The sequence below is a fragment of the Pungitius pungitius genome, unplaced genomic scaffold (assembly GCF_949316345.1).
Source record: "Pungitius pungitius unplaced genomic scaffold, fPunPun2.1 scaffold_52, whole genome shotgun sequence".
Lineage (NCBI taxonomy): Eukaryota > Metazoa > Chordata > Actinopteri > Perciformes > Gasterosteidae > Pungitius > Pungitius pungitius.
In genome coordinates, this window is record NW_026909820.1 from 107,559 (window position 1) to 133,624 (window position 26,066).

Sequence of the window (26,066 nt, forward strand, 5' to 3'; positions counted from 1 at the left end):
GCCAATGCTAAGAACTGCTTCAATTTTAGAAAAAGAAACTTCTGATTATCTTTGACACGTTTTAAAGGATTAGGAAAAAGATGAAAAGCAGCTTACGGCCATACCTCTCTGGTTCCGCCCGATCTCGTCTGATCTCGGAAGCTAAGCAGAGCAGGGCCTGGTTAGTACCTGGATGGAAGACCGCCTGGGAATCCCAGGTGCCGTAAGCTTTTTCACTTCTCTCTCTGAAAGCCGCCCAGCGCCGTAAATTGTACACCTGCACAATTGTAAAAAAAAATTCACATTGTAGAAGAGATGCAATAGGAAGAAGATGAAAGGTGGCTTACGTCCATACTATCGTCAGGCCATTTGAGGTGGCGGGGACTGCAATGGCCATTCACCGATTGGCTGGGACCCCTGGGCGGGTCTTCTCTAGTCCATCCAATTTTCGGCATGGGATGTCACAGCCTTCTTTGCATACCCTTATTTAACCCACACAAAGATGCCAACGGCAGGCGTGTCATAATTCATTGACGCATTATAAAGGATTAGGAAAAAGATAAAAAGCAGCTTACGGCCATACCTCTCTGGTTCCGCCCGATCTCGTCTGATCTCGGAAGCTAAGCAGAGCAGGGCCTGGTTAGTACCTGGATGGAAGACCGCCTGGGAATCCTAGGTGCCGTAAGCTTTTTCACTTCTCTCTCCGAAAGCCGCCGAGCGCCGCAGATTGTACACCTACAAATTACAAAAAGAATATCACATTGTTGAAGAGATGCATGTTTAGTGTTGTTTTAACGTTGGATATGAAAGGAAATTAGACAATATTATCCAAAATGATTCCGTTTCATGATTGCTAAATTAGTGTTGATCAACATTTACGATTGGCATACTATTGTTTGTAATTTAGCCGTTGAAATACAGGTGCTAACCCAACATGTTAGAATTGCCAGTGAAGAAAAGTAAAGTTACCTTCAGGCTTTAGGAACCTCTCTTGCCAATGCTAAGAACTGCTTCAATTTTAGAAAAAGAAACTTCTGATTATCTTTGACACGTTTTAAAGGATTAGGAAAAAGATGAAAAGCAGCTTACGGCCATACCTCTCTGGTTCCGCCCGATCTCGTCTGATCTCGGAAGCTAAGCAGAGCAGGGCCTGGTTAGTACCTGGATGGAAGACCGCCTGGGAATCCCAGGTGCCGTAAGCTTTTTCACTTCTCTCTCTGAAAGCCGCCCAGCGCCGTAGCTTGTACACCTACACAATTGTAAAAAGTTGATCACATTGTAGAAGAGATGCAATAGGAAGAAGATGAAAGGTGGCTTACGTCCATACCATCGTCAGGCCATTTGAGGTGGCGGGGACTGCAATGGCCATCCACCGATTGGCTGGGACTCCTGGGCGGGTCTTCTCTAGTCCATCCAATTTTCGCCATAGGATGTCACAGCCTTCTTTGCATACCCTTATTTAACCCACACAAAGATGCCAACGGCAGGCGTGACATAATTTTTTGACGCATTATAAAGGATTAGGAAAAAGATAAAAAGCAGCTTACGGCCATACCTCTCTGGTTCCGCCCGATCTCGTCTGATCTCGGAAGCTAAGCAGAGCAGGGCCTGGTTAGTACCTGGATGGAAGACCGCCTGGGAATCCCAGGTGCCGTAAGCTTTTTCACTTCTCTCTGAAAGCTGCAGAGCGCCGCAGATTGTACACCTACAAATTACAAAAAGTATATCACATTGTTGAAGAGATGCATGTTTATTGTTGTTTTAACGTTGGATATGAAAGGCATTTAGACAATATTATCAAACATGATTCCGTTTCATGGTTGCTAAATTAGTGTTGATCAACATTTAACAATTGGCATACTTTTGTTTGTAATTTAGCCGTTGAAATACAGGTGCTAACCAAACATGTTAGATTTACCAGTGAAGAAAAGTAAAGTTCCCTTTAGGTTTTAGGAACCTCTCTTGCCAATGCTAAGAACTGCTTCAATTTTAGAAAAAGAAACTTCTGATTATCTTTGACACGTTTTAAAGGATTAGGAAAAAGATGAAAAGCAGCTTACGGCCATACCTCTCTGGTTCCGCCCGATCTCGTCTGATCTCGGAAGCTAAGCAGAGCAGGGCCTGGTTAGTACCTGGATGGAAGACCGCCTGGGAATCCCAGGTGCCGTAAGCTTTTTCACTTCTCTCTCTGAAAGCCGCCCAGCGCCGTAGCTTGTACACCTACACAATTGTAAAAAGTTGATCACATTGTAGAAGAGATGCAATAGGAAGAAGATGAAAGGTGGCTTACGTCCATACCATCGTCAGGCCATTTGAGGTGGCGGGGACTGCAATGGCCATCCACCGATTGGCTGGGACTCCTGGGCGGGTCTTCTCTAGTCCATCCAATTTTCGCCATAGGATGTCACAGCCTTCTTTGCATACCCTTATTTAACCCACACAAAGATGCCAACGGCAGGCGTGACATAATTTTTTGACGCATTATAAAGGATTAGGAAAAAGATAAAAAGCAGCTTACGGCCATACCTCTCTGGTTCCGCCCGATCTCGTCTGATCTCGGAAGCTAAGCAGACCAGGGCCTGGTTAGTACCTGGATGGAAGACCGCCTGGGAATCCCAGGTGCCGTAAGCTTTTTCACTTCTCTCTGAAAGCTGCAGAGCGCCGCAGATTGTACACCTACAAATTACAAAAAGTATATCACATTGTTGAAGAGATGCATGTTTATTGTTGTTTTAACGTTGGATATGAAAGGCATTTAGACAATATTATCAAACATGATTCCGTTTCATGGTTGCTAAATTAGTGTTGATCAACATTTAACAATTGGCATACTTTTGTTTGTAATTTAGCCGTTGAAATACAGGTGCTAACCAAACATGTTAGATTTACCAGTGAAGAAAAGTAAAGTTCCCTTTAGGTTTTAGGAACCTCTCTTGCCAATGCTAAGAACTGCTTCAATTTTAGAAAAAGAAACTTCTGATTATCTTTGACACGTTTTAAAGGATTAGGAAAAAGATGAAAAGCAGCTTACGGCCATACCTCTCTGGTTCCGCCCGATCTCGTCTGATCTCGGAAGCTAAGCAGAGCAGGGCCTGGTTAGTACCTGGATGGAAGACCGCCTGGGAATCCCAGGTGCCGTAAGCTTTTTCACTTCTCTCTCTGAAAGCCGCCCAGCGCCGTAGCTTGTACACCTACACAATTGTAAAAAGTTGATCACATTGTAGAAGAGATGCAATAGGAAGAAGATGAAAGGTGGCTTACGTCCATACCATCGTCAGGCCATTTGAGGTGGCGGGGACTGCAATGGCCATCCACCGATTGGCTGGGACTCCTGGGCGGGTCTTCTCTAGTCCATCCAATTTTCGCCATAGGATGTCACAGCCTTCTTTGCATACCCTTATTTAACCCACACAAAGATGCCAACGGCAGGCGTGACATAATTTTTTGACGCATTATAAAGGATTAGGAAAAAGATAAAAAGCAGCTTACGGCCATACCTCTCTGGTTCCGCCCGATCTCGTCTGATCTCGGAAGCTAAGCAGACCAGGGCCTGGTTAGTACCTGGATGGAAGACCGCCTGGGAATCCCAGGTGCCGTAAGCTTTTTCACTTCTCTCTGAAAGCTGCAGAGCGCCGCAGATTGTACACCTACAAATTACAAAAAGTATATCACATTGTTGAAGAGATGCATGTTTATTGTTGTTTTAACGTTGGATATGAAAGGCATTTAGACAATATTATCAAACATGATTCCGTTTCATGGTTGCTAAATTAGTGTTGATCAACATTTAACAATTGGCATACTTTTGTTTGTAATTTAGCCGTTGAAATACAGGTGCTAACCAAACATGTTAGATTTACCAGTGAAGAAAAGTAAAGTTCCCTTTAGGTTTTAGGAACCTCTCTTGCCAATGCTAAGAACTGCTTCAATTTTAGAAAAAGAAACTTCTGATTATCTTTGACACGTTTTAAAGGATTAGGAAAAAGATGAAAAGCAGCTTACGGCCATACCTCTCTGGTTCCGCCCGATCTCGTCTGATCTCGGAAGCTAAGCAGAGCAGGGCCTGGTTAGTACCTGGATGGAAGACCGCCTGGGAATCCCAGGTGCCGTAAGCTTTTTCACTTCTCTCTCTGAAAGCCGCCCAGCGCCGTAGCTTGTACACCTACACAATTGTAAAAAGTTGATCACATTGTAGAAGAGATGCAATAGGAAGAAGATGAAAGGTGGCTTACGTCCATACCATCGTCAGGCCATTTGAGGTGGCGGGGACTGCAATGGCCATCCACCGATTGGCTGGGACTCCTGGGCGGGTCTTCTCTAGTCCATCCAATTTTCGCCATAGGATGTCACAGCCTTCTTTGCATACCCTTATTTAACCCACACAAAGATGGCAACGGCAGGCGTGACATAATTTTTTGACGCATTATAAAGGATTAGGAAAAAGATAAAAAGCAGCTTACGGCCATACCTCTCTGGTTCCGCCCGATCTCGTCTGATCTCGGAAGCTAAGCAGACCAGGGCCTGGTTAGTACCTGGATGGAAGACCGCCTGGGAATCCCAGGTGCCGTAAGCTTTTTCACTTCTCTCTGAAAGCTGCAGAGCGCCGCAGATTGTACACCTACAAATTACAAAAAGTATATCACATTGTTGAAGAGATGCATGTTTATTGTTGTTTTAACGTTGGATATGAAAGGCATTTAGACAATATTATCAAACATGATTCCGTTTCATGGTTGCTAAATTAGTGTTGATCAACATTTAACAATTGGCATACTTTTGTTTGTAATTTAGCCGTTGAAATACAGGTGCTAACCAAACATGTTAGATTTACCAGTGAAGAAAAGTAAAGTTCCCTTTAGGTTTTAGGAACCTCTCTTGCCAATGCTAAGAACTGCTTCAATTTTAGAAAAAGAAACTTCTGATTATCTTTGACACGTTTTAAAGGATTAGGAAAAAGATGAAAAGCAGCTTACGGCCATACCTCTCTGGTTCCGCCCGATCTCGTCTGATCTCGGAAGCTAAGCAGAGCAGGGCCTGGTTAGTACCTGGATGGAAGACCGCCTGGGAATCCCAGGTGCCGTAAGCTTTTTCACTTCTCTCTCTGAAAGCCGCCCAGCGCCGTAGCTTGTACACCTACACAATTGTAAAAAGTTGATCACATTGTAGAAGAGATGCAATAGGAAGAAGATGAAAGGTGGCTTACGTCCATACCATCGTCAGGCCATTTGAGGTGGCGGGGACTGCAATGGCCATCCACCGATTGGCTGGGACTCCTGGGCGGGTCTTCTCTAGTCCATCCAATTTTCGCCATAGGATGTCACAGCCTTCTTTGCATACCCTTATTTAACCCACACAAAGATGCCAACGGCAGGCGTGACATAATTTTTTGACGCATTATAAAGGATTAGGAAAAAGATAAAAAGCAGCTTACGGCCATACCTCTCTGGTTCCGCCCGATCTCGTCTGATCTCGGAAGCTAAGCAGACCAGGGCCTGGTTAGTACCTGGATGGAAGACCGCCTGGGAATCCCAGGTGCCGTAAGCTTTTTCACTTCTCTCTGAAAGCTGCAGAGCGCCGCAGATTGTACACCTACAAATTACAAAAAGTATATCACATTGTTGAAGAGATGCATGTTTATTGTTGTTTTAACGTTGGATATGAAAGGCATTTAGACAATATTATCAAACATGATTCCGTTTCATGGTTGCTAAATTAGTGTTGATCAACATTTAACAATTGGCATACTTTTGTTTGTAATTTAGCCGTTGAAATACAGGTGCTAACCAAACATGTTAGATTTACCAGTGAAGAAAAGTAAAGTTCCCTTTAGGTTTTAGGAACCTCTCTTGCCAATGCTAAGAACTGCTTCAATTTTAGAAAAAGAAACTTCTGATTATCTTTGACACGTTTTAAAGGATTAGGAAAAAGATGAAAAGCAGCTTACGGCCATACCTCTCTGGTTCCGCCCGATCTCGTCTGATCTCGGAAGCTAAGCAGAGCAGGGCCTGGTTAGTACCTGGATGGAAGACCGCCTGGGAATCCCAGGTGCCGTAAGCTTTTTCACTTCTCTCTCTGAAAGCCGCCCAGCGCCGTAGCTTGTACACCTACACAATTGTAAAAAGTTGATCACATTGTAGAAGAGATGCAATAGGAAGAAGATGAAAGGTGGCTTACGTCCATACCATCGTCAGGCCATTTGAGGTGGCGGGGACTGCAATGGCCATCCACCGATTGGCTGGGACTCCTGGGCGGGTCTTCTCTAGTCCATCCAATTTTCGCCATAGGATGTCACAGCCTTCTTTGCATACCCTTATTTAACCCACACAAAGATGCCAACGGCAGGCGTGACATAATTTTTTGACGCATTATAAAGGATTAGGAAAAAGATAAAAAGCAGCTTACGGCCATACCTCTCTGGTTCCGCCCGATCTCGTCTGATCTCGGAAGCTAAGCAGACCAGGGCCTGGTTAGTACCTGGATGGAAGACCGCCTGGGAATCCCAGGTGCCGTAAGCTTTTTCACTTCTCTCTGAAAGCTGCAGAGCGCCGCAGATTGTACACCTACAAATTACAAAAAGTATATCACATTGTTGAAGAGATGCATGTTTATTGTTGTTTTAACGTTGGATATGAAAGGCATTTAGACAATATTATCAAACATGATTCCGTTTCATGGTTGCTAAATTAGTGTTGATCAACATTTAACAATTGGCATACTTTTGTTTGTAATTTAGCCGTTGAAATACAGGTGCTAACCAAACATGTTAGATTTACCAGTGAAGAAAAGTAAAGTTCCCTTTAGGTTTTAGGAACCTCTCTTGCCAATGCTAAGAACTGCTTCAATTTTAGAAAAAGAAACTTCTGATTATCTTTGACACGTTTTAAAGGATTAGGAAAAAGATGAAAAGCAGCTTACGGCCATACCTCTCTGGTTCCGCCCGATCTCGTCTGATCTCGGAAGCTAAGCAGAGCAGGGCCTGGTTAGTACCTGGATGGAAGACCGCCTGGGAATCCCAGGTGCCGTAAGCTTTTTCACTTCTCTCTCTGAAAGCCGCCCAGCGCCGTAGCTTGTACACCTACACAATTGTAAAAAGTTGATCACATTGTAGAAGAGATGCAATAGGAAGAAGATGAAAGGTGGCTTACGTCCATACCATCGTCAGGCCATTTGAGGTGGCGGGGACTGCAATGGCCATCCACCGATTGGCTGGGACTCCTGGGCGGGTCTTCTCTAGTCCATCCAATTTTCGCCATAGGATGTCACAGCCTTCTTTGCATACCCTTATTTAACCCACACAAAGATGGCAACGGCAGGCGTGACATAATTTTTTGACGCATTATAAAGGATTAGGAAAAAGATAAAAAGCAGCTTACGGCCATACCTCTCTGGTTCCGCCCGATCTCGTCTGATCTCGGAAGCTAAGCAGACCAGGGCCTGGTTAGTACCTGGATGGAAGACCGCCTGGGAATCCCAGGTGCCGTAAGCTTTTTCACTTCTCTCTGAAAGCTGCAGAGCGCCGCAGATTGTACACCTACAAATTACAAAAAGTATATCACATTGTTGAAGAGATGCATGTTTATTGTTGTTTTAACGTTGGATATGAAAGGCATTTAGACAATATTATCAAACATGATTCCGTTTCATGGTTGCTAAATTAGTGTTGATCAACATTTAACAATTGGCATACTTTTGTTTGTAATTTAGCCGTTGAAATACAGGTGCTAACCAAACATGTTAGATTTACCAGTGAAGAAAAGTAAAGTTCCCTTTAGGTTTTAGGAACCTCTCTTGCCAATGCTAAGAACTGCTTCAATTTTAGAAAAAGAAACTTCTGATTATCTTTGACACGTTTTAAAGGATTAGGAAAAAGATGAAAAGCAGCTTACGGCCATACCTCTCTGGTTCCGCCCGATCTCGTCTGATCTCGGAAGCTAAGCAGAGCAGGGCCTGGTTAGTACCTGGATGGAAGACCGCCTGGGAATCCCAGGTGCCGTAAGCTTTTTCACTTCTCTCTCTGAAAGCCGCCCAGCGCCGTAGCTTGTACACCTACACAATTGTAAAAAGTTGATCACATTGTAGAAGAGATGCAATAGGAAGAAGATGAAAGGTGGCTTACGTCCATACCATCGTCAGGCCATTTGAGGTGGCGGGGACTGCAATGGCCATCCACCGATTGGCTGGGACTCCTGGGCGGGTCTTCTCTAGTCCATCCAATTTTCGCCATAGGATGTCACAGCCTTCTTTGCATACCCTTATTTAACCCACACAAAGATGCCAACGGCAGGCGTGACATAATTTTTTGACGCATTATAAAGGATTAGGAAAAAGATAAAAAGCAGCTTACGGCCATACCTCTCTGGTTCCGCCCGATCTCGTCTGATCTCGGAAGCTAAGCAGACCAGGGCCTGGTTAGTACCTGGATGGAAGACCGCCTGGGAATCCCAGGTGCCGTAAGCTTTTTCACTTCTCTCTGAAAGCTGCAGAGCGCCGCAGATTGTACACCTACAAATTACAAAAAGTATATCACATTGTTGAAGAGATGCATGTTTATTGTTGTTTTAACGTTGGATATGAAAGGCATTTAGACAATATTATCAAACATGATTCCGTTTCATGGTTGCTAAATTAGTGTTGATCAACATTTAACAATTGGCATACTTTTGTTTGTAATTTAGCCGTTGAAATACAGGTGCTAACCAAACATGTTAGATTTACCAGTGAAGAAAAGTAAAGTTCCCTTTAGGTTTTAGGAACCTCTCTTGCCAATGCTAAGAACTGCTTCAATTTTAGAAAAAGAAACTTCTGATTATCTTTGACACGTTTTAAAGGATTAGGAAAAAGATGAAAAGCAGCTTACGGCCATACCTCTCTGGTTCCGCCCGATCTCGTCTGATCTCGGAAGCTAAGCAGAGCAGGGCCTGGTTAGTACCTGGATGGAAGACCGCCTGGGAATCCCAGGTGCCGTAAGCTTTTTCACTTCTCTCTCTGAAAGCCGCCCAGCGCCGTAGCTTGTACACCTACACAATTGTAAAAAGTTGATCACATTGTAGAAGAGATGCAATAGGAAGAAGATGAAAGGTGGCTTACGTCCATACCATCGTCAGGCCATTTGAGGTGGCGGGGACTGCAATGGCCATCCACCGATTGGCTGGGACTCCTGGGCGGGTCTTCTCTAGTCCATCCAATTTTCGCCATAGGATGTCACAGCCTTCTTTGCATACCCTTATTTAACCCACACAAAGATGGCAACGGCAGGCGTGACATAATTTTTTGACGCATTATAAAGGATTAGGAAAAAGATAAAAAGCAGCTTACGGCCATACCTCTCTGGTTCCGCCCGATCTCGTCTGATCTCGGAAGCTAAGCAGACCAGGGCCTGGTTAGTACCTGGATGGAAGACCGCCTGGGAATCCCAGGTGCCGTAAGCTTTTTCACTTCTCTCTGAAAGCTGCAGAGCGCCGCAGATTGTACACCTACAAATTACAAAAAGTATATCACATTGTTGAAGAGATGCATGTTTATTGTTGTTTTAACGTTGGATATGAAAGGCATTTAGACAATATTATCAAACATGATTCCGTTTCATGGTTGCTAAATTAGTGTTGATCAACATTTAACAATTGGCATACTTTTGTTTGTAATTTAGCCGTTGAAATACAGGTGCTAACCAAACATGTTAGATTTACCAGTGAAGAAAAGTAAAGTTCCCTTTAGGTTTTAGGAACCTCTCTTGCCAATGCTAAGAACTGCTTCAATTTTAGAAAAAGAAACTTCTGATTATCTTTGACACGTTTTAAAGGATTAGGAAAAAGATGAAAAGCAGCTTACGGCCATACCTCTCTGGTTCCGCCCGATCTCGTCTGATCTCGGAAGCTAAGCAGAGCAGGGCCTGGTTAGTACCTGGATGGAAGACCGCCTGGGAATCCCAGGTGCCGTAAGCTTTTTCACTTCTCTCTCTGAAAGCCGCCCAGCGCCGTAGCTTGTACACCTACACAATTGTAAAAAGTTGATCACATTGTAGAAGAGATGCAATAGGAAGAAGATGAAAGGTGGCTTACGTCCATACCATCGTCAGGCCATTTGAGGTGGCGGGGACTGCAATGGCCATCCACCGATTGGCTGGGACTCCTGGGCGGGTCTTCTCTAGTCCATCCAATTTTCGCCATAGGATGTCACAGCCTTCTTTGCATACCCTTATTTAACCCACACAAAGATGCCAACGGCAGGCGTGACATAATTTTTTGACGCATTATAAAGGATTAGGAAAAAGATAAAAAGCAGCTTACGGCCATACCTCTCTGGTTCCGCCCGATCTCGTCTGATCTCGGAAGCTAAGCAGACCAGGGCCTGGTTAGTACCTGGATGGAAGACCGCCTGGGAATCCCAGGTGCCGTAAGCTTTTTCACTTCTCTCTGAAAGCTGCAGAGCGCCGCAGATTGTACACCTACAAATTACAAAAAGTATATCACATTGTTGAAGAGATGCATGTTTATTGTTGTTTTAACGTTGGATATGAAAGGCATTTAGACAATATTATCAAACATGATTCCGTTTCATGGTTGCTAAATTAGTGTTGATCAACATTTAACAATTGGCATACTTTTGTTTGTAATTTAGCCGTTGAAATACAGGTGCTAACCAAACATGTTAGATTTACCAGTGAAGAAAAGTAAAGTTCCCTTTAGGTTTTAGGAACCTCTCTTGCCAATGCTAAGAACTGCTTCAATTTTAGAAAAAGAAACTTCTGATTATCTTTGACACGTTTTAAAGGATTAGGAAAAAGATGAAAAGCAGCTTACGGCCATACCTCTCTGGTTCCGCCCGATCTCGTCTGATCTCGGAAGCTAAGCAGAGCAGGGCCTGGTTAGTACCTGGATGGAAGACCGCCTGGGAATCCCAGGTGCCGTAAGCTTTTTCACTTCTCTCTCTGAAAGCCGCCCAGCGCCGTAGCTTGTACACCTACACAATTGTAAAAAGTTGATCACATTGTAGAAGAGATGCAATAGGAAGAAGATGAAAGGTGGCTTACGTCCATACCATCGTCAGGCCATTTGAGGTGGCGGGGACTGCAATGGCCATCCACCGATTGGCTGGGACTCCTGGGCGGGTCTTCTCTAGTCCATCCAATTTTCGCCATAGGATGTCACAGCCTTCTTTGCATACCCTTATTTAACCCACACAAAGATGCCAACGGCAGGCGTGACATAATTTTTTGACGCATTATAAAGGATTAGGAAAAAGATAAAAAGCAGCTTACGGCCATACCTCTCTGGTTCCGCCCGATCTCGTCTGATCTCGGAAGCTAAGCAGACCAGGGCCTGGTTAGTACCTGGATGGAAGACCGCCTGGGAATCCCAGGTGCCGTAAGCTTTTTCACTTCTCTCTGAAAGCTGCAGAGCGCCGCAGATTGTACACCTACAAATTACAAAAAGTATATCACATTGTTGAAGAGATGCATGTTTATTGTTGTTTTAACGTTGGATATGAAAGGCATTTAGACAATATTATCAAACATGATTCCGTTTCATGGTTGCTAAATTAGTGTTGATCAACATTTAACAATTGGCATACTTTTGTTTGTAATTTAGCCGTTGAAATACAGGTGCTAACCAAACATGTTAGATTTACCAGTGAAGAAAAGTAAAGTTCCCTTTAGGTTTTAGGAACCTCTCTTGCCAATGCTAAGAACTGCTTCAATTTTAGAAAAAGAAACTTCTGATTATCTTTGACACGTTTTAAAGGATTAGGAAAAAGATGAAAAGCAGCTTACGGCCATACCTCTCTGGTTCCGCCCGATCTCGTCTGATCTCGGAAGCTAAGCAGAGCAGGGCCTGGTTAGTACCTGGATGGAAGACCGCCTGGGAATCCCAGGTGCCGTAAGCTTTTTCACTTCTCTCTCTGAAAGCCGCCCAGCGCCGTAGCTTGTACACCTACACAATTGTAAAAAGTTGATCACATTGTAGAAGAGATGCAATAGGAAGAAGATGAAAGGTGGCTTACGTCCATACCATCGTCAGGCCATTTGAGGTGGCGGGGACTGCAATGGCCATCCACCGATTGGCTGGGACTCCTGGGCGGGTCTTCTCTAGTCCATCCAATTTTCGCCATAGGATGTCACAGCCTTCTTTGCATACCCTTATTTAACCCACACAAAGATGGCAACGGCAGGCGTGACATAATTTTTTGACGCATTATAAAGGATTAGGAAAAAGATAAAAAGCAGCTTACGGCCATACCTCTCTGGTTCCGCCCGATCTCGTCTGATCTCGGAAGCTAAGCAGACCAGGGCCTGGTTAGTACCTGGATGGAAGACCGCCTGGGAATCCCAGGTGCCGTAAGCTTTTTCACTTCTCTCTGAAAGCTGCAGAGCGCCGCAGATTGTACACCTACAAATTACAAAAAGTATATCACATTGTTGAAGAGATGCATGTTTATTGTTGTTTTAACGTTGGATATGAAAGGCATTTAGACAATATTATCAAACATGATTCCGTTTCATGGTTGCTAAATTAGTGTTGATCAACATTTAACAATTGGCATACTTTTGTTTGTAATTTAGCCGTTGAAATACAGGTGCTAACCAAACATGTTAGATTTACCAGTGAAGAAAAGTAAAGTTCCCTTTAGGTTTTAGGAACCTCTCTTGCCAATGCTAAGAACTGCTTCAATTTTAGAAAAAGAAACTTCTGATTATCTTTGACACGTTTTAAAGGATTAGGAAAAAGATGAAAAGCAGCTTACGGCCATACCTCTCTGGTTCCGCCCGATCTCGTCTGATCTCGGAAGCTAAGCAGAGCAGGGCCTGGTTAGTACCTGGATGGAAGACCGCCTGGGAATCCCAGGTGCCGTAAGCTTTTTCACTTCTCTCTCTGAAAGCCGCCCAGCGCCGTAGCTTGTACACCTACACAATTGTAAAAAGTTGATCACATTGTAGAAGAGATGCAATAGGAAGAAGATGAAAGGTGGCTTACGTCCATACCATCGTCAGGCCATTTGAGGTGGCGGGGACTGCAATGGCCATCCACCGATTGGCTGGGACTCCTGGGCGGGTCTTCTCTAGTCCATCCAATTTTCGCCATAGGATGTCACAGCCTTCTTTGCATACCCTTATTTAACCCACACAAAGATGCCAACGGCAGGCGTGACATAATTTTTTGACGCATTATAAAGGATTAGGAAAAAGATAAAAAGCAGCTTACGGCCATACCTCTCTGGTTCCGCCCGATCTCGTCTGATCTCGGAAGCTAAGCAGACCAGGGCCTGGTTAGTACCTGGATGGAAGACCGCCTGGGAATCCCAGGTGCCGTAAGCTTTTTCACTTCTCTCTGAAAGCTGCAGAGCGCCGCAGATTGTACACCTACAAATTACAAAAAGTATATCACATTGTTGAAGAGATGCATGTTTATTGTTGTTTTAACGTTGGATATGAAAGGCATTTAGACAATATTATCAAACATGATTCCGTTTCATGGTTGCTAAATTAGTGTTGATCAACATTTAACAATTGGCATACTTTTGTTTGTAATTTAGCCGTTGAAATACAGGTGCTAACCAAACATGTTAGATTTACCAGTGAAGAAAAGTAAAGTTCCCTTTAGGTTTTAGGAACCTCTCTTGCCAATGCTAAGAACTGCTTCAATTTTAGAAAAAGAAACTTCTGATTATCTTTGACACGTTTTAAAGGATTAGGAAAAAGATGAAAAGCAGCTTACGGCCATACCTCTCTGGTTCCGCCCGATCTCGTCTGATCTCGGAAGCTAAGCAGAGCAGGGCCTGGTTAGTACCTGGATGGAAGACCGCCTGGGAATCCCAGGTGCCGTAAGCTTTTTCACTTCTCTCTCTGAAAGCCGCCCAGCGCCGTAGCTTGTACACCTACACAATTGTAAAAAGTTGATCACATTGTAGAAGAGATGCAATAGGAAGAAGATGAAAGGTGGCTTACGTCCATACCATCGTCAGGCCATTTGAGGTGGCGGGGACTGCAATGGCCATCCACCGATTGGCTGGGACTCCTGGGCGGGTCTTCTCTAGTCCATCCAATTTTCGCCATAGGATGTCACAGCCTTCTTTGCATACCCTTATTTAACCCACACAAAGATGGCAACGGCAGGCGTGACATAATTTTTTGACGCATTATAAAGGATTAGGAAAAAGATAAAAAGCAGCTTACGGCCATACCTCTCTGGTTCCGCCCGATCTCGTCTGATCTCGGAAGCTAAGCAGACCAGGGCCTGGTTAGTACCTGGATGGAAGACCGCCTGGGAATCCCAGGTGCCGTAAGCTTTTTCACTTCTCTCTGAAAGCTGCAGAGCGCCGCAGATTGTACACCTACAAATTACAAAAAGTATATCACATTGTTGAAGAGATGCATGTTTATTGTTGTTTTAACGTTGGATATGAAAGGCATTTAGACAATATTATCAAACATGATTCCGTTTCATGGTTGCTAAATTAGTGTTGATCAACATTTAACAATTGGCATACTTTTGTTTGTAATTTAGCCGTTGAAATACAGGTGCTAACCAAACATGTTAGATTTACCAGTGAAGAAAAGTAAAGTTCCCTTTAGGTTTTAGGAACCTCTCTTGCCAATGCTAAGAACTGCTTCAATTTTAGAAAAAGAAACTTCTGATTATCTTTGACACGTTTTAAAGGATTAGGAAAAAGATGAAAAGCAGCTTACGGCCATACCTCTCTGGTTCCGCCCGATCTCGTCTGATCTCGGAAGCTAAGCAGAGCAGGGCCTGGTTAGTACCTGGATGGAAGACCGCCTGGGAATCCCAGGTGCCGTAAGCTTTTTCACTTCTCTCTCTGAAAGCCGCCCAGCGCCGTAGCTTGTACACCTACACAATTGTAAAAAGTTGATCACATTGTAGAAGAGATGCAATAGGAAGAAGATGAAAGGTGGCTTACGTCCATACCATCGTCAGGCCATTTGAGGTGGCGGGGACTGCAATGGCCATCCACCGATTGGCTGGGACTCCTGGGCGGGTCTTCTCTAGTCCATCCAATTTTCGCCATAGGATGTCACAGCCTTCTTTGCATACCCTTATTTAACCCACACAAAGATGGCAACGGCAGGCGTGACATAATTTTTTGACGCATTATAAAGGATTAGGAAAAAGATAAAAAGCAGCTTACGGCCATACCTCTCTGGTTCCGCCCGATCTCGTCTGATCTCGGAAGCTAAGCAGACCAGGGCCTGGTTAGTACCTGGATGGAAGACCGCCTGGGAATCCCAGGTGCCGTAAGCTTTTTCACTTCTCTCTGAAAGCTGCAGAGCGCCGCAGATTGTACACCTACAAATTACAAAAAGTATATCACATTGTTGAAGAGATGCATGTTTATTGTTGTTTTAACGTTGGATATGAAAGGCATTTAGACAATATTATCAAACATGATTCCGTTTCATGGTTGCTAAATTAGTGTTGATCAACATTTAACAATTGGCATACTTTTGTTTGTAATTTAGCCGTTGAAATACAGGTGCTAACCAAACATGTTAGATTTACCAGTGAAGAAAAGTAAAGTTCCCTTTAGGTTTTAGGAACCTCTCTTGCCAATGCTAAGAACTGCTTCAATTTTAGAAAAAGAAACTTCTGATTATCTTTGACACGTTTTAAAGGATTAGGAAAAAGATGAAAAGCAGCTTACGGCCATACCTCTCTGGTTCCGCCCGATCTCGTCTGATCTCGGAAGCTAAGCAGAGCAGGGCCTGGTTAGTACCTGGATGGAAGACCGCCTGGGAATCCCAGGTGCCGTAAGCTTTTTCACTTCTCTCTCTGAAAGCCGCCCAGCGCCGTAGCTTGTACACCTACACAATTGTAAAAAGTTGATCACATTGTAGAAGAGATGCAATAGGAAGAAGATGAAAGGTGGCTTACGTCACATCCATCGTCAGGCCATTTGAGGTGGCGGGGACTGCAATGGCCATCCACCGATTGGCTGGGACTCCTGGGCGGGTCTTCTCTAGTCCATCCAATTTTCGCCATAGGATGTCACAGCCTTCTTTGCATACCCTTATTTAACCCACACAAAGATGCCAACGGCAGGCGTGACATAATTTTTTGACGCATTATAAAGGATTAGGAAAAAGATAAAAAGCAGCTTACGGCCATACCTCTCTGGTTCCGCCCGATCTCGTCTGATCTCGGAAGCTAAGCAGACCAGGGCCTGGTTAGTACCTGGATGGAAGACCGCCTGGGAATCCCAGGTGCCGTAAGCTTTTTCACTTCTCTCTGAAAGCTGCAGAGCGCCGCAGATTGTACACCTACAAATTACAAAAAGTATATCACATTGTTGAAGAGATGCATGTTTATTGTTGTTTTAACGTTGGATATGAAAGGCATTTAGACAATATTATCAAACATGATTCCGTTTCATGGTTGCTAAATTAGTGTTGATCAACATTTAACAATTGGCATACTTTTGTTTGTAATTTAGCCGTTGAAATACAGGTGCTAACCAAACATGTTAGATTTACCAGTGAAGAAAAGTAAAGTTCCCTTTAGGTTTTAGGAACCTCTCTTGCCAATGCTAAGAACTGCTTCAATTTTAGAAAAAGAAACTTCTGATTATCTTTGACACGTTTTAAAGGATTAGGAAAAAGATGAAAAGCAGCTTACGGCCATACCTCTCTGGTTCCGCCCGATCTCGTCTGATCTCGGAAGCTAAGCAGAGCAGGGCCTGGTTAGTACCTGGATGGAAGACCGCCTGGGAATCCCAGGTGCCGTAAGCTTTTTCACTTCTCTCTCTGAAAGCCGCCCAGCGCCGTAGCTTGTACACCTACACAATTGTAAAAAGTTGATCACATTGTAGAAGAGATGCAATAGGAAGAAGATGAAAGGTGGCTTACGTCCATACCATCGTCAGGCCATTTGAGGTGGCGGGGACTGCAATGGCCATCCACCGATTGGCTGGGACTCCTGGGCGGGTCTTCTCTAGTCCATCCAATTTTCGCCATAGGATGTCACAGCCTTCTTTGCATACCCTTATTTAACCCACACAAAGATGCCAACGGCAGGCGTGACATAATTTTTTGACGCATTATAAAGGATTAGGAAAAAGATAAAAAGCAGCTTACGGCCATACCTCTCTGGTTCCGCCCGATCTCGTCTGATCTCGGAAGCTAAGCAGAGCAGGGCCTGGTTAGTACCTGGATGGAAGACCGCCTGGGAATCCCAGGTGCCGTAAGCTTTTTCACTTCTCTCTGAAAGCTGCAGAGCGCCGCAGATTGTACACCTACAAATTACAAAAAGTATATCACATTGTTGAAGAGATGCATGTTTATTGTTGTTTTAACGTTGGATATGAAAGGCATTTAGACAATATTATCAAACATGATTCCGTTTCATGGTTGCTAAATTAGTGTTGATCAACATTTAACAATTGGCATACTTTTGTTTGTAATTTAGCCGTTGAAATACAGGTGCTAACCAAACATGTTAGATTTACCAGTGAAGAAAAGTAAAGTTCCCTTTAGGTTTTAGGAACCTCTCTTGCCAATGCTAAGAACTGCTTCAATTTTAGAAAAAGAAACTTCTGATTATCTTTGACACGTTTTAAAGGATTAGGAAAAAGATGAAAAGCAGCTTACGGCCATACCTCTCTGGTTCCGCCCGATCTCGTCTGATCTCGGAAGCTAAGCAGAGCAGGGCCTGGTTAGTACCTGGATGGAAGACCGCCTGGGAATCCCAGGTGCCGTAAGCTTTTTCACTTCTCTCTCTGAAAGCCGCCCAGCGCCGTAGCTTGTACACCTACACAATTGTAAAAAGTTGATCACATTGTAGAAGAGATGCAATAGGAAGAAGATGAAAGGTGGCTTACGTCCATACCATCGTCAGGCCATTTGAGGTGGCGGGGACTGCAATGGCCATCCACCGATTGGCTGGGACTCCTGGGCGGGTCTTCTCTAGTCCATCCAATTTTCGCCATAGGATGTCACAGCCTTCTTTGCATACCCTTATTTAACCCACACAAAGATGCCAACGGCAGGCGTGACATAATTTTTTGACGCATTATAAAGGATTAGGAAAAAGATAAAAAGCAGCTTACGGCCATACCTCTCTGGTTCCGCCCGATCTCGTCTGATCTCGGAAGCTAAGCAGACCAGGGCCTGGTTAGTACCTGGATGGAAGACCGCCTGGGAATCCCAGGTGCCGTAAGCTTTTTCACTTCTCTCTGAAAGCTGCAGAGCGCCGCAGATTGTACACCTACAAATTACAAAAAGTATATCACATTGTTGAAGAGATGCATGTTTATTGTTGTTTTAACGTTGGATATGAAAGGCATTTAGACAATATTATCAAACATGATTCCGTTTCATGGTTGCTAAATTAGTGTTGATCAACATTTAACAATTGGCATACTTTTGTTTGTAATTTAGCCGTTGAAATACAGGTGCTAACCAAACATGTTAGATTTACCAGTGAAGAAAAGTAAAGTTCCCTTTAGGTTTTAGGAACCTCTCTTGCCAATGCTAAGAACTGCTTCAATTTTAGAAAAAGAAACTTCTGATTATCTTTGACACGTTTTAAAGGATTAGGAAAAAGATGAAAAGCAGCTTACGGCCATACCTCTCTGGTTCCGCCCGATCTCGTCTGATCTCGGAAGCTAAGCAGAGCAGGGCCTGGTTAGTACCTGGATGGAAGACCGCCTGGGAATCCCAGGTGCCGTAAGCTTTTTCACTTCTCTCTCTGAAAGCCGCCCAGCGCCGTAGCTTGTACACCTACACAATTGTAAAAAGTTGATCACATTGTAGAAGAGATGCAATAGGAAGAAGATGAAAGGTGGCTTACGTCCATACCATCGTCAGGCCATTTGAGGTGGCGGGGACTGCAATGGCCATCCACCGATTGGCTGGGACTCCTGGGCGGGTCTTCTCTAGTCCATCCAATTTTCGCCATAGGATGTCACAGCCTTCTTTGCATACCCTTATTTAACCCACACAAAGATGCCAACGGCAGGCGTGACATAATTTTTTGACGCATTATAAAGGATTAGGAAAAAGATAAAAAGCAGCTTACGGCCATACCTCTCTGGTTCCGCCCGATCTCGTCTGATCTCGGAAGCTAAGCAGACCAGGGCCTGGTTAGTACCTGGATGGAAGACCGCCTGGGAATTCCAGGTGCCGTAAGCTTTTTCACTTCTCTCTCCGAAAGCCGCCGAGCGCGGCAGATTGTACACCTGTTTTAACGTTGGATATGAAAGGAAATTAGACAATATTATCCAAAATGATTCCGTTTCATGATTGCTAAATCAGTGTTGATCAACATTTACGATTGGCATACTATTGTTTGTAATTTAGCCGTTGAAATACAGGTGCTAACCCAACATGTTAGAATTGCCAGTGAAGAAAAGTAAAGTTACCTTCAGGCTTTAGGAACCTCTCTTGCCAATGCTAAGAACTGCTTCAATTTTAGAAAAAGAAACTTCTGATTATCTTTGACACGTTTTAAAGGATTAGGAAAAAGATAAAAAGAAGCTTACGGCCATACCTCTCTGGTTCCGCCCGATCTCGTCTGATCTCGGAAGCTAAGCAGAGCAGGGCCTGGTTAGTACCTGGATGGAAGACCGCCTGGGAATTCCAGGTGCCGTAAGCTTTTTCACTTCTCTCTCCGAAAGCCGCCGAGCGCCGCAGATTGTACACCTACAAATTACAAAAAGAATATCACATTGTTGAAGAGATGCATGTTTAGTGTTGTTTTAACGTTGGATATGAAAGGAAATTAGACAATATTATCCAAAATGATTCCGTTTCATGATTGCTAAATCAGTGTTGATCAACATTTACGATTGGCATACTATTGTTTGTAATTTAGCCGTTGAAATACAGGTGCTAACCCAACATGTTAGAATTGCCAGTGAAGAAAAGTAAAGTTACCTTCAGGCTTTAGGAACCTCTCTTGCCAATGCTAAGAACTGCTTCAATTTTAGAAAAAGAAACTTCTGATTATCTTTGACACGTTTTAAAGGATTAGGAAAAAGATGAAAAGCAGCTTACGGCCATACCTCTCTGGTTCCGCCCGATCTCGTCTGATCTCGGAAGCTAAGCAGAGCAGGGCCTGGTTAGTACCTGGATGGAAGACCGCCTGGGAATCCCAGGTGCCGTAAGCTTTTTCACTTCTCTCTCTGAAAGCCGCCCAGCGCCGTAAATTGTACACCTGCACAATTGTAAAAAAACATTCACATTGTAGAAGAGATGCAATAGGAAGAAGATGAAAGGTGGCTTACGTCCATACTATCGTCAGGCCATTTGAGGTGGCGGGGACTGCAATGGCCATTCACCGATTGGCTGGGACCCCTGGGCGGGTCTTCTCTAGTCCATCCAATTTTCGGCATGGGATGTCACAGCCTTCTTTGCATACCCTTATTTAACCCACACAAAGATGCCAACGGCAGGCGTGTCATAATTCATTGACGCATTATAAAGGATTAGGAAAAAGATAAAAAGCAGCTTACGGCCATACCTCTCTGGTTCCGCCCGATCTCGTCTGATCTCGGAAGCTAAGCAGAGCAGGGCCTGGTTAGTACCTGGATGGAAGACCGCCTGGGAATCCTAGGTGCCGTAAGCTTTTTCACTTCTCTCTCCGAAAGCCGCCGAGCGCCGCAGATTGTACACCTACAAATTACAAAAAGAATATCACATTGTTGAAGAGATGCATGTTTAGTGTTGTTTTAACGTTGGATATGAAAGGAAATTAGACAATATTATCCAAAATGATTCCGTTTCATGATTGCTAAATTAGTGTTGATCAACATTTACGATTGGCATACTATTGTTTGTAATTTAGCCGTTGAAATACAGGTGCTAACCCAACATGTTAGAATTGCCAGTGAAGAAAAGTAAAGTTACCTTCAGGTTTTAGGAACCTCTCTTGCCAATGCTAAGAACTGCTTCAATTTTAGAAAAAGAAACTTCTGATTATCTTTGACACGTTTTAAAGGATTAGGAAAAAGATGAAAAGCAGCTTACGGCCATACCTCTCTGGTTCCGCCCGATCTCGTCTGATCTCGGAAGCTAAGCAGAGCAGGGCCTGGTTAGTACCTGGATGGAAGACCGCCTGGGAATCCCAGGTGCCGTAAGCTTTTTCACTTCTCTCTCTGAAAGCCGCCCAGCTCCGTAGATTGTACACCTACACAATTGTAAAAAAAAATGTCACATTGTAGAAGAGATGCAATAGGAAGAAGATGAAAGGTGGCTTACGTCCATACCATCGTCAGGCCATTTGAGGTGGCGGGGACTGCAATGGCCATTCACCGATTGGCTGGGACCCCTGGGCGGGTCTTCTCTAGTCCATCCAATTTTCGGCATGGGATGTCACAGCCTTCTTTGCATACCCTTATTTAACCCACACAAAGATGCCAACGGCAGGCGTGTCATAATTCATTGACGCATTATAAAGGATTAGGAAAAAGATAAAAAGCAGCTTACGGCCATACCTCTCTGGTTCCGCCCGATCTCGTCTGATCTCGGAAGCTAAGCAGTGCAGGGCCTGGTTAGTACCTGGATGGAAGACCGCCTGGGAATCCCAGGTGCCGTAAGCTTTTTCACTTCTCTCTCCGAAAGCCGCCCAGCGCCGCAGATTGTACACCTACAAATTACAAAAAGAATATCACATTGTTGAAGAGATGCATGTTTAGTGTTGTTTTAACGTTGGATATGAAAGGAAATTAGACAATATTATCCAAAATGATTCCGTTTCATGATTGCTAAATTAGTGTTGATCAACATTTACGATTGGCATACTATTGTTTGTAATTTAGCCGTTGAAATACAGGTGCTAACCCAACATGTTAGAATTGCCAGTGAAGAAAAGTAAAGTTACCTTCAGGCTTTAGGAACCTCTCTTGCCAATGCTAAGAACTGCTTCAATTTTAGAAAAAGAAACTTCTGATTATCTTTGACACGTTTTAAAGGATTAGGAAAAAGATGAAAAGCAGCTTACGGCCATACCTCTCTGGTTCCGCCCGATCTCGTCTGATCTCGGAAGCTAAGCAGAGCAGGGCCTGGTTAGTACCTGGATGGAAGACCGCCTGGGAATCCCAGGTGCCGTAAGCTTTTTCACTTCTCTCTCTGAAAGCCGCCCAGCGCCGTAAATTGTACACCTGCACAATTGTAAAAAAAAATTCACATTGTAGAAGAGATGCAATAGGAAGAAGATGAAAGGTGGCTTACGTCCATACTATCGTCAGGCCATTTGAGGTGGCGGGGACTGCAATGGCCATTCACCGATTGGCTGGGACCCCTGGGCGGGTCTTCTCTAGTCCATCCAATTTTCGGCATGGGATGTCACAGCCTTCTTTGCATACCCTTATTTAACCCACACAAAGATGCCAACGGCAGGCGTGTCATAATTCATTGACGCATTATAAAGGATTAGGAAAAAGATAAAAAGCAGCTTACGGCCATACCTCTCTGGTTCCGCCCGATCTCGTCTGATCTCGGAAGCTAAGCAGAGCAGGGCCTGGTTAGTACCTGGATGGAAGACCGCCTGGGAATCCTAGGTGCCGTAAGCTTTTTCACTTCTCTCTCCGAAAGCCGCCGAGCGCCGCAGATTGTACACCTACAAATTACAAAAAGAATATCACATTGTTGAAGAGATGCATGTTTAGTGTTGTTTTAACGTTGGATATGAAAGGAAATTAGACAATATTATCCAAAATGATTCCGTTTCATGATTGCTAAATTAGTGTTGATCAACATTTACGATTGGCATACTATTGTTTGTAATTTAGCCGTTGAAATACAGGTGCTAACCCAACATGTTAGAATTGCCAGTGAAGAAAAGTAAAGTTACCTTCAGGCTTTAGGAACCTCTCTTGCCAATGCTAAGAACTGCTTCAATTTTAGAAAAAGAAACTTCTGATTATCTTTGACACGTTTTAAAGGATTAGGAAAAAGATGAAAAGCAGCTTACGGCCATACCTCTCTGGTTCCGCCCGATCTCGTCTGATCTCGGAAGCTAAGCAGAGCAGGGCCTGGTTAGTACCTGGATGGAAGACCGCCTGGGAATCCCAGGTGCCGTAAGCTTTTTCACTTCTCTCTCTGAAAGCCGCCCAGCGCCGTAGCTTGTACACCTACACAATTGTAAAAAGTTGATCACATTGTAGAAGAGATGCAATAGGAAGAAGATGAAAGGTGGCTTACGTCCATACCATCGTCAGGCCATTTGAGGTGGCGGGGACTGCAATGGCCATCCACCGATTGGCTGGGACTCCTGGGCGGGTCTTCTCTAGTCCATCCAATTTTCGCCATAGGATGTCACAGCCTTCTTTGCATACCCTTATTTAACCCACACAAAGATGCCAACGGCAGGCGTGACATAATTTTTTGACGCATTATAAAGGATTAGGAAAAAGATAAAAAGCAGCTTACGGCCATACCTCTCTGGTTCCGCCCGATCTCGTCTGATCTCGGAAGCTAAGCAGAGCAGGGCCTGGTTAGTACCTGGATGGAAGACCGCCTGGGAATCCCAGGTGCCGTAAGCTTTTTCACTTCTCTCTGAAAGCTGCAGAGCGCCGCAGATTGTACACCTACAAATTACAAAAAGTATATCACATTGTTGAAGAGATGCATGTTTATTGTTGTTTTAACGTTGGATATGAAAGGCATTTAGACAATATTATCAAACATGATTCCGTTTCATGGTTGCTAAATTAGTGTTGATCAACATTTAACAATTGGCATACTTTTGTTTGTAATTTAGCCGTTGAAATACAGGTGCTAACCAAACATGTTAGATTTACCAGTGAAGAAAAGTAAAGTTCCCTTTAGGTTTTAGGAACCTCTCTTGCCAATGCTAAGAACTGCTTCAATTTTAGAAAAAGAAACTTCTGATTATCTTTGACACGTTTTAAAGGATTAGGAAAAAGATGAAAAGCAGCTTACGGCCATACCTCTCTGGTTCCGCCCGATCTCGTCTGATCTCGGAAGCTAAGCAGAGCAGGGCCTGGTTAGTACCTGGATGGAAGACCGCCTGGGAATCCCAGGTGCCGTAAGCTTTTTCACTTCTCTCTCTGAAAGCCGCCCAGCGCCGTAGCTTGTACACCTACACAATTGTAAAAAGTTGATCACATTGTAGAAGAGATGCAATAGGAAGAAGATGAAAGGTGGCTTACGTCCATACCATCGTCAGGCCATTTGAGGTGGCGGGGACTGCAATGGCCATCCACCGATTGGCTGGGACTCCTGGGCGGGTCTTCTCTAGTCCATCCAATTTTCGCCATAGGATGTCACAGCCTTCTTTGCATACCCTTATTTAACCCACACAAAGATGCCAACGGCAGGCGTGACATAATTTTTTGACGCATTATAAAGGATTAGGAAAAAGATAAAAAGCAGCTTACGGCCATACCTCTCTGGTTCCGCCCGATCTCGTCTGATCTCGGAAGCTAAGCAGACCAGGGCCTGGTTAGTACCTGGATGGAAGACCGCCTGGGAATCCCAGGTGCCGTAAGCTTTTTCACTTCTCTCTGAAAGCTGCAGAGCGCCGCAGATTGTACACCTACAAATTACAAAAAGTATATCACATTGTTGAAGAGATGCATGTTTATTGTTGTTTTAACGTTGGATATGAAAGGCATTTAGACAATATTATCAAACATGATTCCGTTTCATGGTTGCTAAATTAGTGTTGATCAACATTTAACAATTGGCATACTTTTGTTTGTAATTTAGCCGTTGAAATACAGGTGCTAACCAAACATGTTAGATTTACCAGTGAAGAAAAGTAAAGTTCCCTTTAGGTTTTAGGAACCTCTCTTGCCAATGCTAAGAACTGCTTCAATTTTAGAAAAAGAAACTTCTGATTATCTTTGACACGTTTTAAAGGATTAGGAAAAAGATGAAAAGCAGCTTACGGCCATACCTCTCTGGTTCCGCCCGATCTCGTCTGATCTCGGAAGCTAAGCAGAGCAGGGCCTGGTTAGTACCTGGATGGAAGACCGCCTGGGAATCCCAGGTGCCGTAAGCTTTTTCACTTCTCTCTCTGAAAGCCGCCCAGCGCCGTAGCTTGTACACCTACACAATTGTAAAAAGTTGATCACATTGTAGAAGAGATGCAATAGGAAGAAGATGAAAGGTGGCTTACGTCCATACCATCGTCAGGCCATTTGAGGTGGCGGGGACTGCAATGGCCATCCACCGATTGGCTGGGACTCCTGGGCGGGTCTTCTCTAGTCCATCCAATTTTCGCCATAGGATGTCACAGCCTTCTTTGCATACCCTTATTTAACCCACACAAAGATGCCAACGGCAGGCGTGACATAATTTTTTGACGCATTATAAAGGATTAGGAAAAAGATAAAAAGCAGCTTACGGCCATACCTCTCTGGTTCCGCCCGATCTCGTCTGATCTCGGAAGCTAAGCAGAGCAGGGCCTGGTTAGTACCTGGATGGAAGACCGCCTGGGAATCCCAGGTGCCGTAAGCTTTTTCACTTCTCTCTGAAAGCTGCAGAGCGCCGCAGATTGTACACCTACAAATTACAAAAAGTATATCACATTGTTGAAGAGATGCATGTTTATTGTTGTTTTAACGTTGGATATGAAAGGCATTTAGACAATATTATCAAACATGATTCCGTTTCATGGTTGCTAAATTAGTGTTGATCAACATTTAACAATTGGCATACTTTTGTTTGTAATTTAGCCGTTGAAATACAGGTGCTAACCAAACATGTTAGATTTACCAGTGAAGAAAAGTAAAGTTCCCTTTAGGTTTTAGGAACCTCTCTTGCCAATGCTAAGAACTGCTTCAATTTTAGAAAAAGAAACTTCTGATTATCTTTGACACGTTTTAAAGGATTAGGAAAAAGATGAAAAGCAGCTTACGGCCATACCTCTCTGGTTCCGCCCGATCTCGTCTGATCTCGGAAGCTAAGCAGAGCAGGGCCTGGTTAGTACCTGGATGGAAGACCGCCTGGGAATCCCAGGTGCCGTAAGCTTTTTCACTTCTCTCTCTGAAAGCCGCCCAGCGCCGTAGCTTGTACACCTACACAATTGTAAAAAGTTGATCACATTGTAGAAGAGATGCAATAGGAAGAAGATGAAAGGTGGCTTACGTCCATACCATCGTCAGGCCATTTG

At 44.0% G+C, this 26,066-nt stretch overlaps 54 non-coding genes across 54 annotated transcripts; all 54 read left to right on the plus strand.

Moving 5' to 3' along the window:
- Positions 1–90: 90 nt before the first annotated feature.
- LOC134112034 (5S ribosomal RNA) lies at positions 91–209 on the plus strand. The gene has a single exon (XR_009945375.1). It is a non-coding gene; the product is annotated as a 5S ribosomal RNA (ribosomal RNA).
- A 339-nt stretch (positions 210–548) lies between these two features.
- Positions 549–667, plus strand: LOC134112099 (5S ribosomal RNA). The gene has a single exon (XR_009945440.1). It is a non-coding gene; the product is annotated as a 5S ribosomal RNA (ribosomal RNA).
- A 395-nt stretch (positions 668–1,062) lies between these two features.
- Positions 1,063–1,181, plus strand: LOC134112035 (5S ribosomal RNA). Its single transcript, XR_009945376.1, has one exon. It is a non-coding gene; the product is annotated as a 5S ribosomal RNA (ribosomal RNA).
- A 339-nt stretch (positions 1,182–1,520) lies between these two features.
- On the plus strand, positions 1,521–1,639 carry LOC134112037 (5S ribosomal RNA). Its single transcript, XR_009945378.1, has one exon. It is a non-coding gene; the product is annotated as a 5S ribosomal RNA (ribosomal RNA).
- Positions 1,640–2,033: 394 nt separating this feature from the next.
- LOC134112038 (5S ribosomal RNA) lies at positions 2,034–2,152 on the plus strand. Its single transcript, XR_009945379.1, has one exon. It is a non-coding gene; the product is annotated as a 5S ribosomal RNA (ribosomal RNA).
- Positions 2,153–2,491: 339 nt separating this feature from the next.
- On the plus strand, positions 2,492–2,610 carry LOC134112117 (5S ribosomal RNA). The gene has a single exon (XR_009945458.1). It is a non-coding gene; the product is annotated as a 5S ribosomal RNA (ribosomal RNA).
- A 394-nt stretch (positions 2,611–3,004) lies between these two features.
- LOC134112039 (5S ribosomal RNA) lies at positions 3,005–3,123 on the plus strand. Its single transcript, XR_009945380.1, has one exon. It is a non-coding gene; the product is annotated as a 5S ribosomal RNA (ribosomal RNA).
- A 339-nt stretch (positions 3,124–3,462) lies between these two features.
- LOC134112118 (5S ribosomal RNA) lies at positions 3,463–3,581 on the plus strand. Its single transcript, XR_009945459.1, has one exon. It is a non-coding gene; the product is annotated as a 5S ribosomal RNA (ribosomal RNA).
- Positions 3,582–3,975: 394 nt separating this feature from the next.
- LOC134112040 (5S ribosomal RNA) lies at positions 3,976–4,094 on the plus strand. The gene has a single exon (XR_009945381.1). It is a non-coding gene; the product is annotated as a 5S ribosomal RNA (ribosomal RNA).
- A 339-nt stretch (positions 4,095–4,433) lies between these two features.
- On the plus strand, positions 4,434–4,552 carry LOC134112119 (5S ribosomal RNA). Its single transcript, XR_009945460.1, has one exon. It is a non-coding gene; the product is annotated as a 5S ribosomal RNA (ribosomal RNA).
- A 394-nt stretch (positions 4,553–4,946) lies between these two features.
- Positions 4,947–5,065, plus strand: LOC134112041 (5S ribosomal RNA). The gene has a single exon (XR_009945382.1). It is a non-coding gene; the product is annotated as a 5S ribosomal RNA (ribosomal RNA).
- A 339-nt stretch (positions 5,066–5,404) lies between these two features.
- Positions 5,405–5,523, plus strand: LOC134112120 (5S ribosomal RNA). Its single transcript, XR_009945461.1, has one exon. It is a non-coding gene; the product is annotated as a 5S ribosomal RNA (ribosomal RNA).
- Positions 5,524–5,917: 394 nt separating this feature from the next.
- LOC134112042 (5S ribosomal RNA) lies at positions 5,918–6,036 on the plus strand. The gene has a single exon (XR_009945383.1). It is a non-coding gene; the product is annotated as a 5S ribosomal RNA (ribosomal RNA).
- Positions 6,037–6,375: 339 nt separating this feature from the next.
- On the plus strand, positions 6,376–6,494 carry LOC134112121 (5S ribosomal RNA). Its single transcript, XR_009945462.1, has one exon. It is a non-coding gene; the product is annotated as a 5S ribosomal RNA (ribosomal RNA).
- A 394-nt stretch (positions 6,495–6,888) lies between these two features.
- LOC134112043 (5S ribosomal RNA) lies at positions 6,889–7,007 on the plus strand. Its single transcript, XR_009945384.1, has one exon. It is a non-coding gene; the product is annotated as a 5S ribosomal RNA (ribosomal RNA).
- A 339-nt stretch (positions 7,008–7,346) lies between these two features.
- On the plus strand, positions 7,347–7,465 carry LOC134112122 (5S ribosomal RNA). The gene has a single exon (XR_009945463.1). It is a non-coding gene; the product is annotated as a 5S ribosomal RNA (ribosomal RNA).
- A 394-nt stretch (positions 7,466–7,859) lies between these two features.
- LOC134112044 (5S ribosomal RNA) lies at positions 7,860–7,978 on the plus strand. The gene has a single exon (XR_009945385.1). It is a non-coding gene; the product is annotated as a 5S ribosomal RNA (ribosomal RNA).
- Positions 7,979–8,317: 339 nt separating this feature from the next.
- Positions 8,318–8,436, plus strand: LOC134112123 (5S ribosomal RNA). The gene has a single exon (XR_009945464.1). It is a non-coding gene; the product is annotated as a 5S ribosomal RNA (ribosomal RNA).
- A 394-nt stretch (positions 8,437–8,830) lies between these two features.
- Positions 8,831–8,949, plus strand: LOC134112045 (5S ribosomal RNA). Its single transcript, XR_009945386.1, has one exon. It is a non-coding gene; the product is annotated as a 5S ribosomal RNA (ribosomal RNA).
- A 339-nt stretch (positions 8,950–9,288) lies between these two features.
- Positions 9,289–9,407, plus strand: LOC134112125 (5S ribosomal RNA). Its single transcript, XR_009945466.1, has one exon. It is a non-coding gene; the product is annotated as a 5S ribosomal RNA (ribosomal RNA).
- A 394-nt stretch (positions 9,408–9,801) lies between these two features.
- LOC134112046 (5S ribosomal RNA) lies at positions 9,802–9,920 on the plus strand. Its single transcript, XR_009945387.1, has one exon. It is a non-coding gene; the product is annotated as a 5S ribosomal RNA (ribosomal RNA).
- A 339-nt stretch (positions 9,921–10,259) lies between these two features.
- On the plus strand, positions 10,260–10,378 carry LOC134112126 (5S ribosomal RNA). The gene has a single exon (XR_009945467.1). It is a non-coding gene; the product is annotated as a 5S ribosomal RNA (ribosomal RNA).
- Positions 10,379–10,772: 394 nt separating this feature from the next.
- Positions 10,773–10,891, plus strand: LOC134112048 (5S ribosomal RNA). The gene has a single exon (XR_009945389.1). It is a non-coding gene; the product is annotated as a 5S ribosomal RNA (ribosomal RNA).
- A 339-nt stretch (positions 10,892–11,230) lies between these two features.
- Positions 11,231–11,349, plus strand: LOC134112127 (5S ribosomal RNA). The gene has a single exon (XR_009945468.1). It is a non-coding gene; the product is annotated as a 5S ribosomal RNA (ribosomal RNA).
- A 394-nt stretch (positions 11,350–11,743) lies between these two features.
- Positions 11,744–11,862, plus strand: LOC134112049 (5S ribosomal RNA). The gene has a single exon (XR_009945390.1). It is a non-coding gene; the product is annotated as a 5S ribosomal RNA (ribosomal RNA).
- A 339-nt stretch (positions 11,863–12,201) lies between these two features.
- LOC134112128 (5S ribosomal RNA) lies at positions 12,202–12,320 on the plus strand. The gene has a single exon (XR_009945469.1). It is a non-coding gene; the product is annotated as a 5S ribosomal RNA (ribosomal RNA).
- Positions 12,321–12,714: 394 nt separating this feature from the next.
- Positions 12,715–12,833, plus strand: LOC134112050 (5S ribosomal RNA). The gene has a single exon (XR_009945391.1). It is a non-coding gene; the product is annotated as a 5S ribosomal RNA (ribosomal RNA).
- Positions 12,834–13,172: 339 nt separating this feature from the next.
- Positions 13,173–13,291, plus strand: LOC134112129 (5S ribosomal RNA). The gene has a single exon (XR_009945470.1). It is a non-coding gene; the product is annotated as a 5S ribosomal RNA (ribosomal RNA).
- Positions 13,292–13,685: 394 nt separating this feature from the next.
- Positions 13,686–13,804, plus strand: LOC134112051 (5S ribosomal RNA). Its single transcript, XR_009945392.1, has one exon. It is a non-coding gene; the product is annotated as a 5S ribosomal RNA (ribosomal RNA).
- A 339-nt stretch (positions 13,805–14,143) lies between these two features.
- LOC134112130 (5S ribosomal RNA) lies at positions 14,144–14,262 on the plus strand. Its single transcript, XR_009945471.1, has one exon. It is a non-coding gene; the product is annotated as a 5S ribosomal RNA (ribosomal RNA).
- A 394-nt stretch (positions 14,263–14,656) lies between these two features.
- Positions 14,657–14,775, plus strand: LOC134112052 (5S ribosomal RNA). Its single transcript, XR_009945393.1, has one exon. It is a non-coding gene; the product is annotated as a 5S ribosomal RNA (ribosomal RNA).
- Positions 14,776–15,114: 339 nt separating this feature from the next.
- Positions 15,115–15,233, plus strand: LOC134112131 (5S ribosomal RNA). The gene has a single exon (XR_009945472.1). It is a non-coding gene; the product is annotated as a 5S ribosomal RNA (ribosomal RNA).
- Positions 15,234–15,627: 394 nt separating this feature from the next.
- LOC134112053 (5S ribosomal RNA) lies at positions 15,628–15,746 on the plus strand. The gene has a single exon (XR_009945394.1). It is a non-coding gene; the product is annotated as a 5S ribosomal RNA (ribosomal RNA).
- A 339-nt stretch (positions 15,747–16,085) lies between these two features.
- On the plus strand, positions 16,086–16,204 carry LOC134112132 (5S ribosomal RNA). Its single transcript, XR_009945473.1, has one exon. It is a non-coding gene; the product is annotated as a 5S ribosomal RNA (ribosomal RNA).
- A 394-nt stretch (positions 16,205–16,598) lies between these two features.
- LOC134112054 (5S ribosomal RNA) lies at positions 16,599–16,717 on the plus strand. Its single transcript, XR_009945395.1, has one exon. It is a non-coding gene; the product is annotated as a 5S ribosomal RNA (ribosomal RNA).
- Positions 16,718–17,056: 339 nt separating this feature from the next.
- On the plus strand, positions 17,057–17,175 carry LOC134112055 (5S ribosomal RNA). The gene has a single exon (XR_009945396.1). It is a non-coding gene; the product is annotated as a 5S ribosomal RNA (ribosomal RNA).
- Positions 17,176–17,569: 394 nt separating this feature from the next.
- Positions 17,570–17,688, plus strand: LOC134112056 (5S ribosomal RNA). The gene has a single exon (XR_009945397.1). It is a non-coding gene; the product is annotated as a 5S ribosomal RNA (ribosomal RNA).
- A 339-nt stretch (positions 17,689–18,027) lies between these two features.
- On the plus strand, positions 18,028–18,146 carry LOC134112133 (5S ribosomal RNA). Its single transcript, XR_009945474.1, has one exon. It is a non-coding gene; the product is annotated as a 5S ribosomal RNA (ribosomal RNA).
- A 394-nt stretch (positions 18,147–18,540) lies between these two features.
- Positions 18,541–18,659, plus strand: LOC134112057 (5S ribosomal RNA). The gene has a single exon (XR_009945398.1). It is a non-coding gene; the product is annotated as a 5S ribosomal RNA (ribosomal RNA).
- A 339-nt stretch (positions 18,660–18,998) lies between these two features.
- LOC134112108 (5S ribosomal RNA) lies at positions 18,999–19,117 on the plus strand. Its single transcript, XR_009945449.1, has one exon. It is a non-coding gene; the product is annotated as a 5S ribosomal RNA (ribosomal RNA).
- Positions 19,118–19,461: 344 nt separating this feature from the next.
- On the plus strand, positions 19,462–19,580 carry LOC134111992 (5S ribosomal RNA). The gene has a single exon (XR_009945333.1). It is a non-coding gene; the product is annotated as a 5S ribosomal RNA (ribosomal RNA).
- A 395-nt stretch (positions 19,581–19,975) lies between these two features.
- Positions 19,976–20,094, plus strand: LOC134112059 (5S ribosomal RNA). Its single transcript, XR_009945400.1, has one exon. It is a non-coding gene; the product is annotated as a 5S ribosomal RNA (ribosomal RNA).
- A 339-nt stretch (positions 20,095–20,433) lies between these two features.
- Positions 20,434–20,552, plus strand: LOC134112100 (5S ribosomal RNA). The gene has a single exon (XR_009945441.1). It is a non-coding gene; the product is annotated as a 5S ribosomal RNA (ribosomal RNA).
- A 395-nt stretch (positions 20,553–20,947) lies between these two features.
- Positions 20,948–21,066, plus strand: LOC134112060 (5S ribosomal RNA). Its single transcript, XR_009945401.1, has one exon. It is a non-coding gene; the product is annotated as a 5S ribosomal RNA (ribosomal RNA).
- Positions 21,067–21,406: 340 nt separating this feature from the next.
- On the plus strand, positions 21,407–21,525 carry LOC134112095 (5S ribosomal RNA). Its single transcript, XR_009945436.1, has one exon. It is a non-coding gene; the product is annotated as a 5S ribosomal RNA (ribosomal RNA).
- A 395-nt stretch (positions 21,526–21,920) lies between these two features.
- On the plus strand, positions 21,921–22,039 carry LOC134112061 (5S ribosomal RNA). Its single transcript, XR_009945402.1, has one exon. It is a non-coding gene; the product is annotated as a 5S ribosomal RNA (ribosomal RNA).
- Positions 22,040–22,378: 339 nt separating this feature from the next.
- On the plus strand, positions 22,379–22,497 carry LOC134112101 (5S ribosomal RNA). Its single transcript, XR_009945442.1, has one exon. It is a non-coding gene; the product is annotated as a 5S ribosomal RNA (ribosomal RNA).
- Positions 22,498–22,892: 395 nt separating this feature from the next.
- On the plus strand, positions 22,893–23,011 carry LOC134112062 (5S ribosomal RNA). Its single transcript, XR_009945403.1, has one exon. It is a non-coding gene; the product is annotated as a 5S ribosomal RNA (ribosomal RNA).
- A 339-nt stretch (positions 23,012–23,350) lies between these two features.
- Positions 23,351–23,469, plus strand: LOC134112063 (5S ribosomal RNA). The gene has a single exon (XR_009945404.1). It is a non-coding gene; the product is annotated as a 5S ribosomal RNA (ribosomal RNA).
- A 394-nt stretch (positions 23,470–23,863) lies between these two features.
- On the plus strand, positions 23,864–23,982 carry LOC134112064 (5S ribosomal RNA). Its single transcript, XR_009945405.1, has one exon. It is a non-coding gene; the product is annotated as a 5S ribosomal RNA (ribosomal RNA).
- Positions 23,983–24,321: 339 nt separating this feature from the next.
- On the plus strand, positions 24,322–24,440 carry LOC134112134 (5S ribosomal RNA). Its single transcript, XR_009945475.1, has one exon. It is a non-coding gene; the product is annotated as a 5S ribosomal RNA (ribosomal RNA).
- Positions 24,441–24,834: 394 nt separating this feature from the next.
- On the plus strand, positions 24,835–24,953 carry LOC134112065 (5S ribosomal RNA). Its single transcript, XR_009945406.1, has one exon. It is a non-coding gene; the product is annotated as a 5S ribosomal RNA (ribosomal RNA).
- Positions 24,954–25,292: 339 nt separating this feature from the next.
- Positions 25,293–25,411, plus strand: LOC134112066 (5S ribosomal RNA). Its single transcript, XR_009945407.1, has one exon. It is a non-coding gene; the product is annotated as a 5S ribosomal RNA (ribosomal RNA).
- A 394-nt stretch (positions 25,412–25,805) lies between these two features.
- LOC134112067 (5S ribosomal RNA) lies at positions 25,806–25,924 on the plus strand. Its single transcript, XR_009945408.1, has one exon. It is a non-coding gene; the product is annotated as a 5S ribosomal RNA (ribosomal RNA).
- The last annotated feature ends 142 nt before the right edge of the window (positions 25,925–26,066 follow it).